Here is a 16917-nt window from a genome sequence, read left to right on the forward strand (position 1 = left end):
TGAATTGCTTGCGAGCTTGAAATTCACTGGAAACGCGATACGTTGTTTTTATTCATTTTCCAGCAACCCAGAAGTTGACATGAAAGACGATCGTTCAAAAATTGATGAAACTACGGTTTCTTGAACGACAGGTACTAAATTCAATGTCCGCGAACGTGAGCAAGGAAGTGCCTGATAATGGCAGCGGTGAAAACTGTCGAAAGGAATCGAGGTTGACGGCAAATGACTTTTCTGTGAATTGTTGAAAATTGGTCCTTTGCGTTTTCATTGCTCCTGGGAAACTTCTCGCTGAACTGAAGTAATTAACAGGTGACGAACCAAATCTTGCAGTCAGATAAATTAAGAAGACAATTTTGTCCAGTCTTGCACAAGCAAATAATCAAATATTTATTCGATGCATTCACTCTATGTTCATCTTTTTCGATAACCTTCTTAGAGTAGAATTTGATTAAAAATACATTTGGCTCAATTAACCAGAAACAACTTTCTCTCGTGTCAGAGAAATCGCAAATTAATAAATCTGAGCGATGTCACAATAATTGTCATCGCGTCGAGTGAAAGGAGCTGTTTAGAAATTTAACTAAGTACGTGTAGAACGAGTCGTTAAAGTATTACTGTCATTTTCATTCGCATTTTTCGGAAAGTTCTCTCCGTCACGCGGGCGGACGTTACACAGAAGCTTAAAGGAAAGTTGACAATCTTGCGGCACAAATTGACTGGGAGTCGTATTAAAAATACCGATGCCTGCCGTAATTGCAATACCCGAAATCAAAATTGCTGGCGAAGGCTGCGTTTGACGTTATTGGTTCGCTCTCCTTTAATTATCCCGTGTTTATTGCGCGCTCGCGTCCAGTAAAATACGGAAAACGCTTTAATTGCGAAACAGGATTCGATGAAACGTAGTTCAACCGCATAGGTTCGATCCCATAATCAATTTCTTTATTAAGCTGGTCCAATTGTATCATCACCTTAACAGTTGAGTTACCCTATCTAAGCTGATCAAATAATATTCCGTTATTGTCCTGCAGACTAAGTTCCCAATTATACGAAAACGAAGCATAAAACAGTTACCTTCAATTCACCTTTAACTGACGATTTAAAGTGAATGAGATAACCATTAGAATCTACTTCGTAGAATGAGATAATTACGTGATATATTCTAATAATGAGCCGCGTGAAGACGTCTGGTCCTCACGTGACAAATACCTGAAGAGGGTACCCATTGGGCACAGTCGCTAGTTCTCGGTGAGTTAATCTCCGTAAATTTGGCCATCCACCACTTTAGAGTCTAGACACCCTCGTGAATATGTACCTGTTTGCGCGACGCCATGAATGCGTTGGACGCGTTCATAGGCAAATTAAGCGAAACCTGAAATTTAAATCATGTCCGCATACACTCGAAACTGTGCCCTTTCAATGCTACTTGGAGATTGGCTGGCTCAGCTCACAATAAATTAAGCTCCGTTGCAAAATATCATGGAACTAGGGACATGTGAAATATTATTGAGGTAGATTTGCGAATTAAACAACATTTAAATTCAAACCATACCCCAGCCACATTCTGCACCGCTTGAAAAGTGATTTGATTCGTGATAAATTCAGCATTGTCGCAAAATGGGAAGGAAATAGGAACACGTGAAATATTATTGAGACGTATTTGCATCACAAGGAAACCGGATTAATTCGTATTTAAAAACATCGAGAGCGCACAATGGAAATAACGAGTTCATTAGGGGAACGCTTGGAAATGTTTCTCGGACCTGTCCAAGGTGAAATAAATTATACGGAATGCATGGAAAACGGGGCGATACCTGAATAAAACACGAGTAATTTTTTCCCGTAGATTTCAGTGTTACGAGCTGACGAATGTTTGCTGAGAATTTGAATGTCTTGCCCTTCTTCCCGTGCAAAATTGACGAAAGCGTAAGTGGAAAGGGTGGAAGTTTGAGTGGTTTGAAATGTTGATTTCACAACCCATCGTCAGACAGCCAAGATTTTCTTTCGCGATACCGAGCTGTTGACTTCATCATTTGCTTCTGCCTTCGCAAATAATATCTTCAAAAAGGAAGTAAAAGTCTTTCGTAAACAAAAGTAAATCTTGGATCTTTTCTGTTATGCATATCTGCAGTATAGTTCGTTATTTTATTCAAGGAGTATATGTTGTTTGAAGTTCGCACTTTCAAGATGCAAATACGAGACATTCCGTAGCCTGACAAATCTATGTTACTTCTTCTATTGACTAGAAAAGTAAGGATTATCGATGGATGCTCCGGAAATTGACGCCGTGGTATACGAGAAACTGGATAAATTTTTTATCCGGTGACCTGGCTTTCTGACCTGTGTGCGTCAAAGAGATATTCGAGATTAGGTCCTAGTTGGTTCTTGAAGAATAAAAGGCTGTTGTTCAGTTACAAGAAGAATTTAATTTTAATTTGATTTTATGAAATATGCCCCCTGGATCCTTGCTTTCATAGTGACGTGTACTAATCACTTATGAAAACGAGGAAGAGCACTTTCGCAAATCATTAATATCTAGAAAATGCTGGGAGCCACGAGTTTGGCCGAAGTTGCAATTTAGTGGAGGGGGCAGATTTTATAACCAACTTTTTACTGATTTAATAATAACTGTTTCCTACGCACCGAGTCGCCAGCAATGTTTTCCATTTAAATTCAAATTAAAGTTATGTCCTAGGTAACACGGTGTTACGAGTAGTTTATTAAAATTTAAACCTTCGCGTATTTTATGTTCTACAGTTTATTAATGAACTAGATTTTGCTCACAGCCTCGCTCTTGGGGACGTCGGCTTTAATAAATCCCTTTAAATAAGTGTACTCTACATTAAAGAGTTATATGTAAAACGTATGGACAGTGGTGATTGAAGCGAATGGATGTTAAAATCATATTTTTATTGGCATTTTTGTTGTGCTTACTGTATTATTTGCCGTTTAATATTGTATTACGCGCCGCAATTGATCAAATTCACCATGAGGACCCGTTTTCGTTATAAAAATGTATATATTTATATATACCATTTAATTTAAACGAATTTCTTCAATAGGCATAAAGGATACGAATATTTATGGGACTGACTGTATATAGATGACCTGTCATGTTTACAACACACGAAGGGAGATTTCCGCGTGATTTACAATTTTCTGAATTTATCTGAACGGCTCCACGCGCCTGTCCTCCCATTTCCTGTTGTCCTTCGTAGAATGTCCTTTTATCGCCTCGCTTCGAGAAATCTTTCGCCTTAAGATACTCGCCTAGGCAACGCTCTCCAGTCCACCCTATATGAATCGCCGCGGATATGTGATGAGCTCTGTATGCGTTGTTGAATATATACACACATATAAAAAGCGGATTCCACATTCTTCCGTGCGCAATTGCACGAAAATGGAAATTTCGTGCGTCATTCGGGCAAATATTCTGCGACACGTCCTTTTCGTTGATATCACCGTTGTACTAGCGCCGGTTGTTTAATTTTCGCGAATATGACTTCAATGAGTGCACGTACACACGTATACTGTTGCTCGAAAGTCTTACAATAGTTGTTGTTTTTAAGAACACTCTAGCATTTGGCGTAAATTATGAACTTTGACCTACTTCTGTTGTGTAATACAACTACAGGTACATGTCTGATGTTAGTTAATTGGTAAGGTAGTAAATAGTTTATGTTTTAATTACGTTAGGTTCTCTCGATTCTCTAAGTTAGAAGAATGATGTTATAAATGAAGCTAAATTAGAATATGTAATCGTGTGAATGTATAAAATGCCTCTGAATTTTTCTCAGAATCTTAGAATCTGTCTCAAAGCTCTACTACGTGCGCGGGTATCGTTTACTATAATATTTGGATGCCAGGTTAAACAGCAAAGTTCTCAGAACATCAAGAACATAATCACCCCATTTGCTAGGAACATTTAATTCTGAAAATCCCATCTCATTAAGGTCATGCTTCTGGGAGTATATTTAATTTATTCATGCCAGTTCTTTAGCAAGGTTGTAAGGACGAATTAAATTTGTATTATTTCCTTCGAGTGACCCTTTGAAAACTGAAATTTGTCGTAGTATACAAATTTGTAGATGTAGGATCGATTGTCAGCTAGGAATTGCTGCTGTAAAGTGTATTATTGCGTGGCACGATTGATTTTGGTACACTATCGGTTACCAATAAGTACGCCATTTTTCGTCGTTAGCGTCCTATATAAAGGCATCCGAAGGTTCTTTTCTTCTTTCCTTTTTTTTTCATTTCCAAGATCACCCATTATCGAGAGAACTCGCTGGCGTAAGCGTTACTTTCTTTATTGTCTGGTCACAGATTGAGTAGCACTACTGGCATCAAGTAGAACCATCCGTCTGTGATCAGAACCGGCCACCTCGAGCACAAGCGATTTGTTCCGAATTCTTTTCCTTTGAACGTCTACTCGTGACTTTAATTTTATCATCTGTGAAACGACAATTGCGTGAACTTTTGTCGATAGAATTTAGAAGTAAAATTTCGTTATATCAGTTAAGATGTTTGAAAATTTAGATTTACACGAGCATCCTTGAAGTTTAAAGCTCACGTTTTAAGGTCGTTCAGCCACTTAAGCGACAAGTTGACAATCTCCTGTACCTTCGTACGTGGAAACATTTCATTCTATTCGTACTTCGTCGGCTAACACATTCAATTATTCGATCGCGTCGCTGCCGTGTCCCTCAGGTGAAAGGGCGGCCTGAGTAAATATTTTATCAAAGGGTGCGCTTGAATTGCGAACGTTCGCGGAAATAAAATCAAAGTGGAACTTCCCCTTCCTTTTTTTTTTCCTTCCTGAATCATCAAGAACTGTCCAGCTGTCAAAAAGGTTTCTCTACTTGGGAGATGTCCGGAAAGCATTTCAAGTGTTCCCGGACATTTCAGAACCCTCGTGACGTGAAAGGAAGAGTAAGTATCTTTCCTCGGGAGAAAAAACGGACTTAACGCGATATTTAACGCGCTTTTCGGATTACGCGCAAGTTTTCTACGATCGCCGAGCGTTTAGACCTTGAGAAAAGCTGCAACTTTGCAACAAAACTTTTTGCTTTTTACTCCAAATTTAATTTTTTATTAAAAATAGAAGACTATTACAAGTTTTATAAATTTCTAATGAAGCATACTGGAGGTAGAACGCAAACCAGACCAACATTCACATATACATATGACATGCATACATACGGAATTTTTGAATTTTTGAATTCAACGCACCTCAGAGCAGCGATGAATCTAAAATATCGTCGTGGTCAAATTTTGATCGATGGCGATAGTTTCCCTCTGTTGCATTCATCAATCAGGATAGTAAAAATTGATTCGACGTTGCGCATCGATTTTTTTTTTAACGAACGCAGATATCTCTCAGAGGTTGGTGTAGATTTCTGGCTCGTTCGTTAGCGAGAATGCCGACTGTTAGCCATTCTTAGCTTTGAAGGAATCACCGACGAACGAAGCGGTAGAAAAACGAATAAAGGACCGCATAATACGAAAGTGGAAGAGGTGCCCCCGTCTTACACTCTTCTTTTTCCTGAAATCCTTCCAGAAAACCGTGCATTCTATCGTCGGGACGTTTCTCCCTTTCGAGGAAGAATGTCTTCCTTTGAGCACGATTTTTGTGAAAAATGTTCCTCGGTATTTTCCAGCGAGCTCATTGTTATAAGGTTGACTTCACTTTAAGAAAAGGATTAAGAACGTTTGCAAGTTCGGCGATATAGATGCCGTTGAAAAATAGAAAGCAACGTTGTATATTAACAAGGAATGTTTCTATAGGGGCCGATGACAATGGACTCGCGGCGAAACTTTTCATTTCAAACAAACCGACAGCGAAGATTAAGTATGATATCAGTCAAATACTGGAGTAACTGTAAACACTCGAACGACACAGGTTGCGATCGTAACAAACAATGGAACGCAACTACTTCATAAAATCACCGAGAGATTTCAAACTCCAGCGTAACGGGGGCATGGAAGAAAGATCAACAGAATTGCGATCAATAAGTAGTGCCGGGGAATGCATAAAGCCCGCTTGAAAAGCAATCCTCGTTATATCTTTGCAGAGGCAAATTACGATTAAACTGCAAAAAGAGATGAAAATCCAAACGGAAATGCTAATGATTATAATCGTTGATTATAATTTCTAATTGATGACTTGTATCCTTCGGTCTCGACGACATCACGAATGCTACATAAAAAGGATAGGTATCTATGTGTATATAGGTAGAGTTTAGTGATAAAATTAGTAATTAACACTAAATCTACCACGACCGGTCAAATGACCAATTTCAAATTTTTATATACAGTTCTTACATGCTGTATATAAATTATATATTATACAATTGTTCATGCATTATTCAATTTAGTTCGGCGCAAAACATTTTTGAATTTCATTGAAGAAAGTGTCTCTACGACTAGTCATTTCTCTCATCACGATAGAAATGGTTACAAATGGACGCCGGTAAGTTTAGTGTTAAAAATAATGTTCATTCAAAAAGAAATTCCCTTTCTCGCTGTACCGTCTGAAAAATACAGACAGCTAGTCGGTAAATACAGTCCCAATCTGTGCCTTAAAAAAAAAAAAGAATAAAAGAAACGTGGAAAGAGTTCTAAATTCAAGGGACCATACCCTGTACAGACAACACAGCCACATAAACTCTACGTATACCGAACATCATTTTTACGATCCCGTCACTCCGTGCACACGAAAACCAGAGTTCCTAGAGCTTGCGAAGTCGGACGTTGATACACATCCGGCTGGAACTGGCCCGCGGGGCCATAGTTCGCCGAGCCCCGACTGCGGGCTATGCAACAAGAAACAAAACCAGAAGATAAGAGAAAGGGTTAAAGTAGTAAAGCAACGATGTTAGAACTATCCAGCAGACGTCGACGGTCTGTGTGCTCCGGCCGCGGAGGCTGCGCGGAAAAATCGATAGCCAACGCGAACCGACGGCGTCGTCGTCGTCGTCGACGTCGGCGGTGGCGGCGGCGGCGGCGTTGGTGGTAATGCTAGTGGTGGTGGCGAGTAGCAGCGCGATAGAGTCGGACGGTGCAGTCAACGTTGGGACCGGCAGCCCAAAAGACACACGCGGACCTGACACGTTCTCCACAACCCCCTAACCCCCTCCCACGTCGAGCCACCCCTCTATCTGGCACCTTTGACACCCCGATCTTTCGTACGGCCCTGAGCGAGAGTACGCGACGTGCTCTCGTGCGGGACTTCTTTCCCTTCGAGCACGATCCGACGGTCCGCAGGCAAACGGACACAAAGGAGCCGCGACGTTACGTATCGGCTCGCGGTGTTCGTTCGTGACGGACGTGCAGTGGGTGTGTGATGGAAAATGCAACGCGTGGTGACGCGACGTGATGAGACGTGAAGCGATACGACGCGGTCACGGCAACGCTTTCCTTTCGGTTCTTTCGTCACTACCTGCCTACCTGGCCGCCTCCGCTCCGTACCGATCGCGTGTGTGAGCCCGAGATAAATGCAATGTTGTGACGCGTGACGCCGGTTGGTCGCACGTCGTTTCGTACGCTACGGGGATACTTTGCCACCACGTTCCTTCGGCACCTCTTTCGCGCCTGCGACTGTGGATGATAAATCCTCGAGCGAACGTAGACCTCGCCACGGGACACTCGTTCAACCGCGACCACCATGCGTGTGCAAGGACCGAACGTACCTGACGTGAACACCTGTGAAATAGGCTGCGTTGTTTTGCTCGCACGGGCTCGGGCCACCATTTGCCTTTAACCCCGGCACGACCGCGACTTCCAATCTCGAACGATGCGGTACGATTCGTTGTCGAAACTTTTGTGACTTTTGATGGAGGTAAAGTCGGGTGCATGCGGTCTTTACTGCGTAATATATGGATGATAGAGTCTGATTTGTAAATATTGTACGAAAATGCGGTGGGAATCGCTGTCTGTTAACCGGGAGGTTTGTGGGTCGGCACAAGCGCCGGGTTCGGAGGGTTGATACAGCTCTTATCCTTCTAGGAACACATTCGTATAAGTATTGAATGGTTCCCAGCGGAATCCTATGCCATTCTTCTGTCAGTACGTCTTTCTATGGCTTAAAAGATTTTGGAGGGAATCTGTTTCTCATTCCGTTCTTGAAAACCACCCCACGATGATATTTAAATAGAGTTAATATACCGATTAGGGGAGACTCGAGGTTTATCTTTACGTTTATCATCGTGAATAACAGCGTACATAATATGAACCTGACCATCTAGAATATACAAACACTGGCAATAATACGAGCATTCAAGGAAGACATAGAAGTTTATCTTGGTGCTTCTCGAGCCAAGAATTTTCTGACCGTGTATGCAGATGCATTATCATCTCGAAAAATAGAATAAAATGTTATGAATCTGAACATCTAACACATTCTAGAACTCTGAAAAGGCGTTAGAGCTCATATTGATGTTCGTCGAACCAAGATTTTTCTTTTCGTGTACATGTACGCTTGAAGGAAAAATTGCTTGAAGGAAGGATAGAATAAAAATATTCTGCTGGGCCACTTGACTACAACGTTATGGCTGCTCACGTTATCACAGAACCACCCTCATGTTTAGCACTTGTAAGCAGACAGTTGGAATTGTAGGTGTTTGCATTATTTGGTCTCACTCCTGTATATATTTAAGTGGTTTTTTTTTTCTGGAAGCAAACGTATCCTGAGTTCTGCCGTCTGTCGAGATTCCAGGGTTATCAGTTCACGAGTTCTCGCTGAAATATGACGCTACGCTGCGCGCCTTTTCGAGGACAATGACCCCGTGCACCTCGCTTCCTTCCGAGTCTGTCTGACTCGGTCGATGGAGTAACCGTTTCAATTTTTCGCTGTGTCCCGCGTCTGGCCCGAAGAACGGACACTTGTTAATTGCTTCTTTCTCGACGTTGAACTTTCCAGACGCGAAAGGATTCGTGTCATTCAACCAAGATCGTCTTTTGTCCGAGATCTCGTGCGTCGCTGCTCAATTTCGTAATGAGAGACTGAAACCCGCGAGTTTCTGACTTGCCCAATAATAACATGAGGCATTTTCGGGATCGTGGGCGTTGAAAATAAATTATCACGCGAGATTTGATATTGTATTAATTCTAGAGTAGTAGAATCGTCTTGATGCTTCTCATGATTTTCTCAACGTCAAGTCAAGAAAAGTTGTTTCTTGTTCTGATTCGATCAATCAAACTTAAAACACGTTATTTTTAGATCTCGAGCCTTCGAGTATTAAAAAACTCGATTTTTCATCGAAACGAGCCAGAACCTTTCCTTGATGCATCAGTTGCGTTGTGAAAGCTGTCCGTCCTTCAATCATATCGTGACATGTACAATGAGAGCGTTGCGTGATACCTTTAACAACGGCACGCAATATATAACACTAAAGTCGTCAGTACAGCTACAACTGGTCCGAATGCGGTTTTTGCGGTACTTCAATTTCTGTGGGTGTTCGTACAGCGTTATTTATTGCTCGCAATTTGTCGAAGCATGCTTCTCTACGTCGAAACTAAATCTCTCGTTAAGTATACACAATGATGCGTGTTTGCAGGTATTAGTGTCGAAATAGGATCACGTTGCCTTTGTCCTTTTGTTTGATGCCGGTGTTTGGTTCGTTTAATTCCTAGCGAAATCCGCTGCGAACGAGTAAATAAGAAAACACTGGGAACTAGCGAATTCGTGTTTGTTTTTAACTGAGTTTCGCTTCATTAATCCTAGAAGACTTACGCCGAATTATACATAAATAAGACTAGAATAAAATTAGATGAATTCTATTCCCTGTCAGATATAATTTCACATCTCTTACCCATCTTCTACACCCGCTCCCCTTGTCGTGCTATGAGCATTATTAATCAGTGTTGCGGCTCACCACAATGCGTTCTAGCATGCATAACACTGAAATAGTCTCTTCCATGTTCTCCCCTTCTTCCATCATTCTTTTACTCCGTGTCACTTCTCTGCCTCGAGAGCAATCCTCTACTCTCGTCAAGCCTACTCCACCGTATCCCTGTACACGGCCTAACGTAAGAATGAAAGGTTAAAGACATTACGAGCCGTAAGTTCCATACAATTATTATTTTTCCCCCTCGGTGGATCCGCCAGTTATAAGCTACGCGCAGCATGACATGTTCTTGACATTTCGTTTCGAAATGCACACTCTAAATGTCATTTAATCCATGATTTCGTGTTCACCCCTGGTTTATCTTATTTTGTCTAAACACCAACGTTTAATCGTCGACTTGTCGTTTTAATTTCGTGTTTACCCTCTAATATTAAAAACTTATTCCGATGGTGCTTCAAAGGTCTTGAACAGTCGTCGCATAATTGTACCCGCAAATTATTCCCTTTGAATCGGCTGTGAAAGGTCGACATTTGGTGTTCCGAGATAGACGAGACACCACTTTGATCGCTTAATTGACTGGATGGACTGGTAGCAATTAGCAGACAGGTCTTGAGTTGCTTTTTATCGCCCAAGCGCGAATCGAGAATGTCGAAATTCCGAACGATTCCAGGTCTTTTGCGCGCGTCTGTGTTTAAGCTTCATTGCGCGGTGAATATTGAAGTTCAATAAAACATTTGATCAATTATGCAAGCTTGATACAATATTTATTGACGTTATAAGTAGTTTTTATACGAACGTTAAATAATTAGTTACGTTGACATAGAAATGGCAGTTGATTGATAGTTATTTTATTTGAAATATTGGTAATGAATTTTGATTAAAAATAATTCCAGATAAGTTGTATTCCTGCATTGTCTCTTGTTTCTTTGAATCGATTGTTCGAACTGCACCCTCTTCACCTACACGCTTTTCCTGATATACTCCGCAACATATTTTCTTTCAAATATTTCACAGTTTATTTTCATCGCAAAGAGGGTTGCGGAATTTTTCAGATATGATTTTCTATCCTTGACATATTTTTATTTTTCCCAAAGGATGTCGCTTCCGGTCACGTTGCACGAATAAACTGTATTACTCTCGAATTCGCAGTACATCCTCTCCTTTGTGTTCCATCCTGGCGATTGGCTAGAATGTTTCGAATAGTTTGTGGCTACATCGTGCCTCAGAGGATCCGGTATAGCGATCGCCTCGCAAAACATAATCTCGTTGATACGCTCGTACACGAAGAAAAAAATAGTGAAGTATTCAAACTGAATGAATTTCATTCTGGAAACGAACCAACGCATTTTCGTCATCCACTGTAATTCTCTGATCAACCAGTGAATTTCAGATAAACTATTTCATAATAAATGAGGTTCACACTTTTCTTTTTAGAATTTTTTTAACAATATATTTATTTATTTATTTTATTGCTTACGTCTTTGAGAAAACTATGAATAATTCTTAATTCTTTAATATCCGGTCCATTCAGCGATATATTTCCAAAGAAAATTTAATTTCTCTCTGTATGTAACTGACTACGAAACGCGATAAAATGGTTAAATTTCAGTGTGAGATTGTTGATCGTGGAAAGAACCTGTCATCGCAAGGAACAACGAAATTCTAGAATTGAAAAATTGGGGTTGACTGAACGTAATAGCCAAGGACAGAAAGTTTTTCGTGGGTTTTCCTGGTGGTCGATATCTTGTTATCGGAAAGCACTAGTCATCCTGATAAAACGATATGGCGGATATCGAAATAAATTACGAAGCAGCGCAGACATTGTGAACGGCATGATTTTCGCGAGAATATACGACAGCACGTTCCGTTTTTGTTGCCGTATCGAGATACAAAATTCGTCGTAAAGTCTTCGCGTCGCGAACAAAGCTACAACGTAAAAATGGACGACACTTGGGATTTGTCCGGCTCGTATCTTCTCCTCTTTACATGATTCCTCGGGAATTTTACTTTTTTTTTTACGTATTGCTACGAGATCAGGTACCACTTATTTTCCAACATATGGGAAAACCTAAAATACTTGGACGAATGTTGGTCTCATGTATTATGAAAAATCATTTTATATTAGTTTATAAATTTGCTTTGTGTGGACAGATGTTTGAAGAAGACTTAGAGCTATAGGTTCGAACAAAGAAGAGGGTTGGTTTTCTTTTCTGTCGAGGGTTGGTTTACAATTGTTGTTTCTTTTCTTCGCCTCTTACGCATTTAACGATTTTCCGTTGAAGACACATGTCCATCCACGTACAAATTTTTGGACCGCCCTATATAGGGGTTAGAAAAATGTATACGGAACCGCGAAGGGGATTGAAAGACGTGGACGAAAAACGAGCTCGGCGAGATGGAAGAGCAGTGTCGGAAAATTCACTTCTAACTCATTCGCGAAATTGCGCACTCTCTCTCTTTTGAATAAAATGTTAGACTCCCCCAATTTAGATAATGACTAAACATGGATGGTTCGATACATCCCGCTGTGTTACGCATTTCCATTATCCGTCTATTTAACCCTCGTTGCCTAGAAACGTTTTAATCACACTTCATTTGAATAGTTTTTGCTGGCCTCAAAAAAAAGGGAAAACTTTTTCTCGATTCTGACGTACGACTGTTTACTCTGTTGCCAAAAAGTGGGACAATTTCTATCGATAAAACGATACCACGAATTATACGCCTGTAAAACTCGCAAACGAGTGTATTAAGTTGCCGTAAAAGTTCCGTTCGTTAAGAGTCAGAAGATCGAAATGCTTTTTTTTACAATTACGATGTTAAATACAGAACATTCCTTTCGTTTTCAACATTTTGTTAATCGCCCAGATGCAAGACGCTTCGAGCCTTGTTTATAAGTATCTGCGAATAACACAAACAAGTAGCAAAATCAATACATCCAGATTATTCACACAGGCAGCTCCGATAACTACTGACTCATTCATAAAGGCGACTAACGAGAGCCTATAATACTCGTGCTCAACGAGAGATCAACGGGCGGAACTCGTGCAGCGGCCTAATATTTGATAACCCGACGAGTGGGCTCGTGAGGGAAGATTCTCCAGAGAAACGCGGACAGCGGAAGCTAAAAAAAGAAATCGCAAAACAAGAGCAGAGTTTAAATCCGCGGAGTACAAGCGTTCCTGATCCCGTGGAAACGACCGAGTCCCCCACAGAGCAATAAAGAGCAGCTTTTCATTTTGCACTTTTTAGGACGAGCATTCAAAGCGGAAAAAGATTGTGTCGGACTAATCCGCGATTTCTGTTTGACGCTAAAACGGAGTAACAATGAAAATCCGCGCAAAGATGTGTTTGAATCCAGTCGAGCAAGCTGTTCGTTGAGGCGTGTCATGGATAACGAGGCGTCGAGCCTGGATCTCTGACTATGGCGCGATGCAGTGAAATTTGGTGGCGAACATGAGACATTAGGCTAGTATCGGACGCGATAAACATACGAATTAATTGTTAATCGAGCATTGTAATAATTCCTATACACGATGGACGTTTTGTCGTGGACGAAGAGGCTGCGCAAGAGATGCATGACGTTTCTGAAGATGATGAGAAGAGGTGATCGACCCATCGATTTCTGCGATCAAACGTTCCACGCATTGTTTGCTAACGAACGCGTCGACGACGAACCCGAGGGGACGATTCCAGGCGACGAAACGAACGACGTTTTCGAAGACGACTATCGATCGGGTTACTTTTACGGGAATAAGTACGTTTGCAACTCGTCGAGGATCCAATAAGTAACCGCATTCGAGATGTGCATTATGAAGCGGGGCAAGATTTTCAGCAGAAGAATTCCCTTGTGAACATTTCCAGTCAAGATTATTTTTGAAAAAGAAAAAACTGACGAATGGAAGGTGCGAAACTTCCCTCGATTTTTAGCATTCGGAGAACACTGGTGTCTCTCTTAATGGAACCGCGCGAAATTACGACTCTCCAGGAGCGCTCGAGAGATTTTGAGAATTGGACGATGCTGGAACACGAAATCGGCATGCTCAGTGAGAACGCGAAGCGTTTCAGGTGAGCCAACTATAAATCTTTATCAAATTATCGCAAGTTTCGTTGAATCTTCAGAGTCTACGAACATGATTACTAAATTTTAATTGAAATCGACTAACTCGATTGCGTAAAGAAGTGTGACAATTTTGTTCTATTGTATACGTGGTTCTTGAATATTCTGATGACCATTTATTATAATTATAAAAATATCAATGATTTAAATAAAGCATGAATAATTAAATAAAAAAAAGCTAATTCATATATTTCGATTTCTAATACTATCATCATAAATCTCAATTGACTTAAAGTAGATGATGAAATCATTTTTTTTTAATCAATAAATTAATAAATAAACTCCATCTGTAACTAAAGTTGACGAATGAACCAAAGATGAAACCGGTGTAGGTGCAGTTATAGCTGCAGATAATCAAAACTAAAATGGTATTTGAGTTCCTTTTGTCAATGCTGCTAAAATTATTATAAAAAAAACTAACTATATTTGAATTAAAAATATGTAATATTAAATTTCATGTACCATATATAAAACAGCATGACAATATATAACAAATTTTAACATTTTATATTCCTGTATGAAATCCTCTTAATTATTATAAATAATTGAATTTTGAGTTATAACTAAATAAGAAGTGCCTGAAGAGTTCTCAAAATTAGAATCGAAACATAGGTTTCCTTCCCTTAACAATATTGCCTATTTACTTTTCACTTTTCATGTTCGAAAGGGAAACAGTAATTTTCATTCGCAGTAGAGAACAATCGTCGAGCTTAAAAGTACAATGTCGAGTTACGATAAGGCGCGTAGCTAAGTCTTTTTTCGCAGGAGTAATAATGTTAACTTGCCGAGGCAGAAAACGACGTTATGGTAAAGACTGTTCCATCCGCGGAAAGCTCGAAAACACAATAAATTATGAAGTTGAAGATACTTCTTCGAGAAAAAAAAAAGGAAACTTGCTTCGGGCAATTTTTCCGCGAGTAAAAAAAGAGCGACGAACCGCCTTGACCTCGTTCCACTTTTTTTTCTAACACGTTGCACCGCTTCTTTGCTAGACGTAGGCACCTCGAGAAGACGGATCCTCCCGTTCTTCGTTTCTGTGCTTGTTCTTTGCCAAAAGCCTCGGTGACCTCTCGAGGACGACGACCCAGTTATCTATTAACTAGCGGATTTATTCCAGCTACTACACACACTTTCGTTACGCCGCGACGTTCCAGACGAAGGGTAGTAAAAAATGTTCGCTTCTCTAACCTATGAATGAAACCGTTTCGCTTCTCCTATCTCGGTTATCATTTCGTGCTTCCGTCTATCCCAATGTTCGTCTACTTTCGTCTGACGCTGTTCCGATTAACGGTTTAATATGCAGGATATGAAAAGAACAAATGTTTACCAATTCAAAGAATTAAATCAAACACGCACAATGTGGGTGCGTTATATTTGAACGTTTCAATTATCGAGTTTTAGTCTTCTTTGGTCTTCTTTGAAATAAATGAAAATTGAACAAAATAGAATATAAGGTTAAGTGATCATGTACGGTACAAAAATGGCCAGTTCAAAGCATAATCCTATTCACTGAACCTCTCTCGTACAGGTGGCCAATTATGTTGAAGTTTGGATAATGTTCGCAAAAATGAACGAATAATTAACCAAGGAAGTGCAGAGAATATGCTCAAAGCGTTAATTGAAATCATTTGAAAAACAAACAGTTCTTTGAACAGAGAATTGAAAAGCTAATTATTCATTCCCACGGATATACATATAGAAGATATATTAAAACATTAGCATTGCATTTCGTGCATACCACGAATCTCTTTAGCAACTTCGTATTATTAAAATAAATAGAAAATAGTTTGTAATCACATATATAAAATATCTCTGTTTAAGAGAAATGTAATTTTTCGTTCCAGCGTAGCAAATGACTTCTTTGCTTTCCGTGGATCGCATGTTGTGGAAAAGTAACAATTTCACTTTAAAAGCGCCGACACTCTCATGTTTCCTTGTTTTCCACCCTTTATGTCTTTATTTACCTTTTCGTGGAAACTATTCCGCGTGTTCTTTTTCCATTTCAATTCAACGATTCGCACGCCCTTACAAATTCCTGGCTTGCGTGGTTTCATCTGGCGTTAGCGTTTACTAATTTTTTTATTGCAATTGCATGATTAATTCCTTTAAATATCGACTGATTAAACAAAATTCAAACATTAATCGGCCCAGGATCCTGAATTTTATTTTAAGCATATTGCTGTTTTCAAGGATTTATTGTCACAATTTGTCACGATTCACAGCTTATTCTTGCAACGTATACTAAATAGTAATCTGCTAAATGGTAACGGCTAACGAACTCAATGCCTCTATGGACAGTGGGTGTAATTATAAAGACAGTAATTTTGTCAGCGATAAAGCGTAGAAGCAGTGCGCTAAGTGATTTGTGTACGCGCATATTTACTTTCCATTTTTTATGGCACTGGCTTATTGAGTCCACATTTGCGCTTCACGCAGAACACGTTTATATTTAATACACATGGAATCGTATGACAAATATTGCGTTTCTAAAAAGTAAATACGTCTCTGTTTGTGCATTTACGCGCTGAAACTAAATATTTACGTCGGTGGTACCCATTTTCTGGTTGAAAGAAAAAGCTGTAGTTAAGAGATTTTACACGAAGCGCGAGAACTTTAACTCCTTTGAATGTTTAATGCTCGCATTCAGCGTTAACCCTTTGACTGCCAGACGATATTTTCTGGAAATTTTATTTTTATTTTCGAAACTTAACATCGAATGAATACATTGTACATATAAAGAAGTTTCGTCTTGTCATTCTTTATAAGATGATATTTTTTAGAAATTTCTCCCAATTTTCAAGGACGGACATATGTATACGACCTTCGCAGTCAAAGAGTTAAATAACACCAGTGAATAGTATGTTTGCTCTCATTAAGAACGTCTCTCGGTTGGAAAAGCTGCTTGTAGGCACCGCGTTCATCGATTAGTGCAACTATTATACCGCAATAATTAGGATA

At 39.9% G+C, this 16917-nt stretch overlaps 1 protein-coding gene across 6 annotated transcripts in view; it reads left to right on the plus strand.

Annotated features, from left to right (window-relative positions):
* The window catches only part of LOC128888422 (uncharacterized), a 158495-nt gene that overhangs the window by 20184 nt on the left and 121394 nt on the right, over nucleotides 1-16917 (plus strand). For 2 of the 6 annotated variants that reach the window (XM_054145253.1, XM_054145258.1), the window contains exons 1-2: nucleotides 5228-7834; nucleotides 12795-13907. The exons of 1 other annotated variant lie outside the window; for it this stretch is intronic. The gene's annotated coding sequence lies outside the window, so the exon portion shown is untranslated. Of the gene's footprint in view, nucleotides 1-5216; nucleotides 7835-12794; nucleotides 13908-16917 lie in introns of those variants that run through there. 3 more of the 6 variants (XM_054145257.1, XM_054145254.1, XM_054145256.1) reach the window with 3 other exon arrangements.

This window comes from Hylaeus anthracinus, unplaced genomic scaffold (genome assembly GCF_026225885.1).
Source record: "Hylaeus anthracinus isolate JK02 unplaced genomic scaffold, UHH_iyHylAnth1.0_haploid 11994, whole genome shotgun sequence".
NCBI classification, from domain to species: domain Eukaryota; kingdom Metazoa; phylum Arthropoda; class Insecta; order Hymenoptera; family Colletidae; genus Hylaeus; species Hylaeus anthracinus.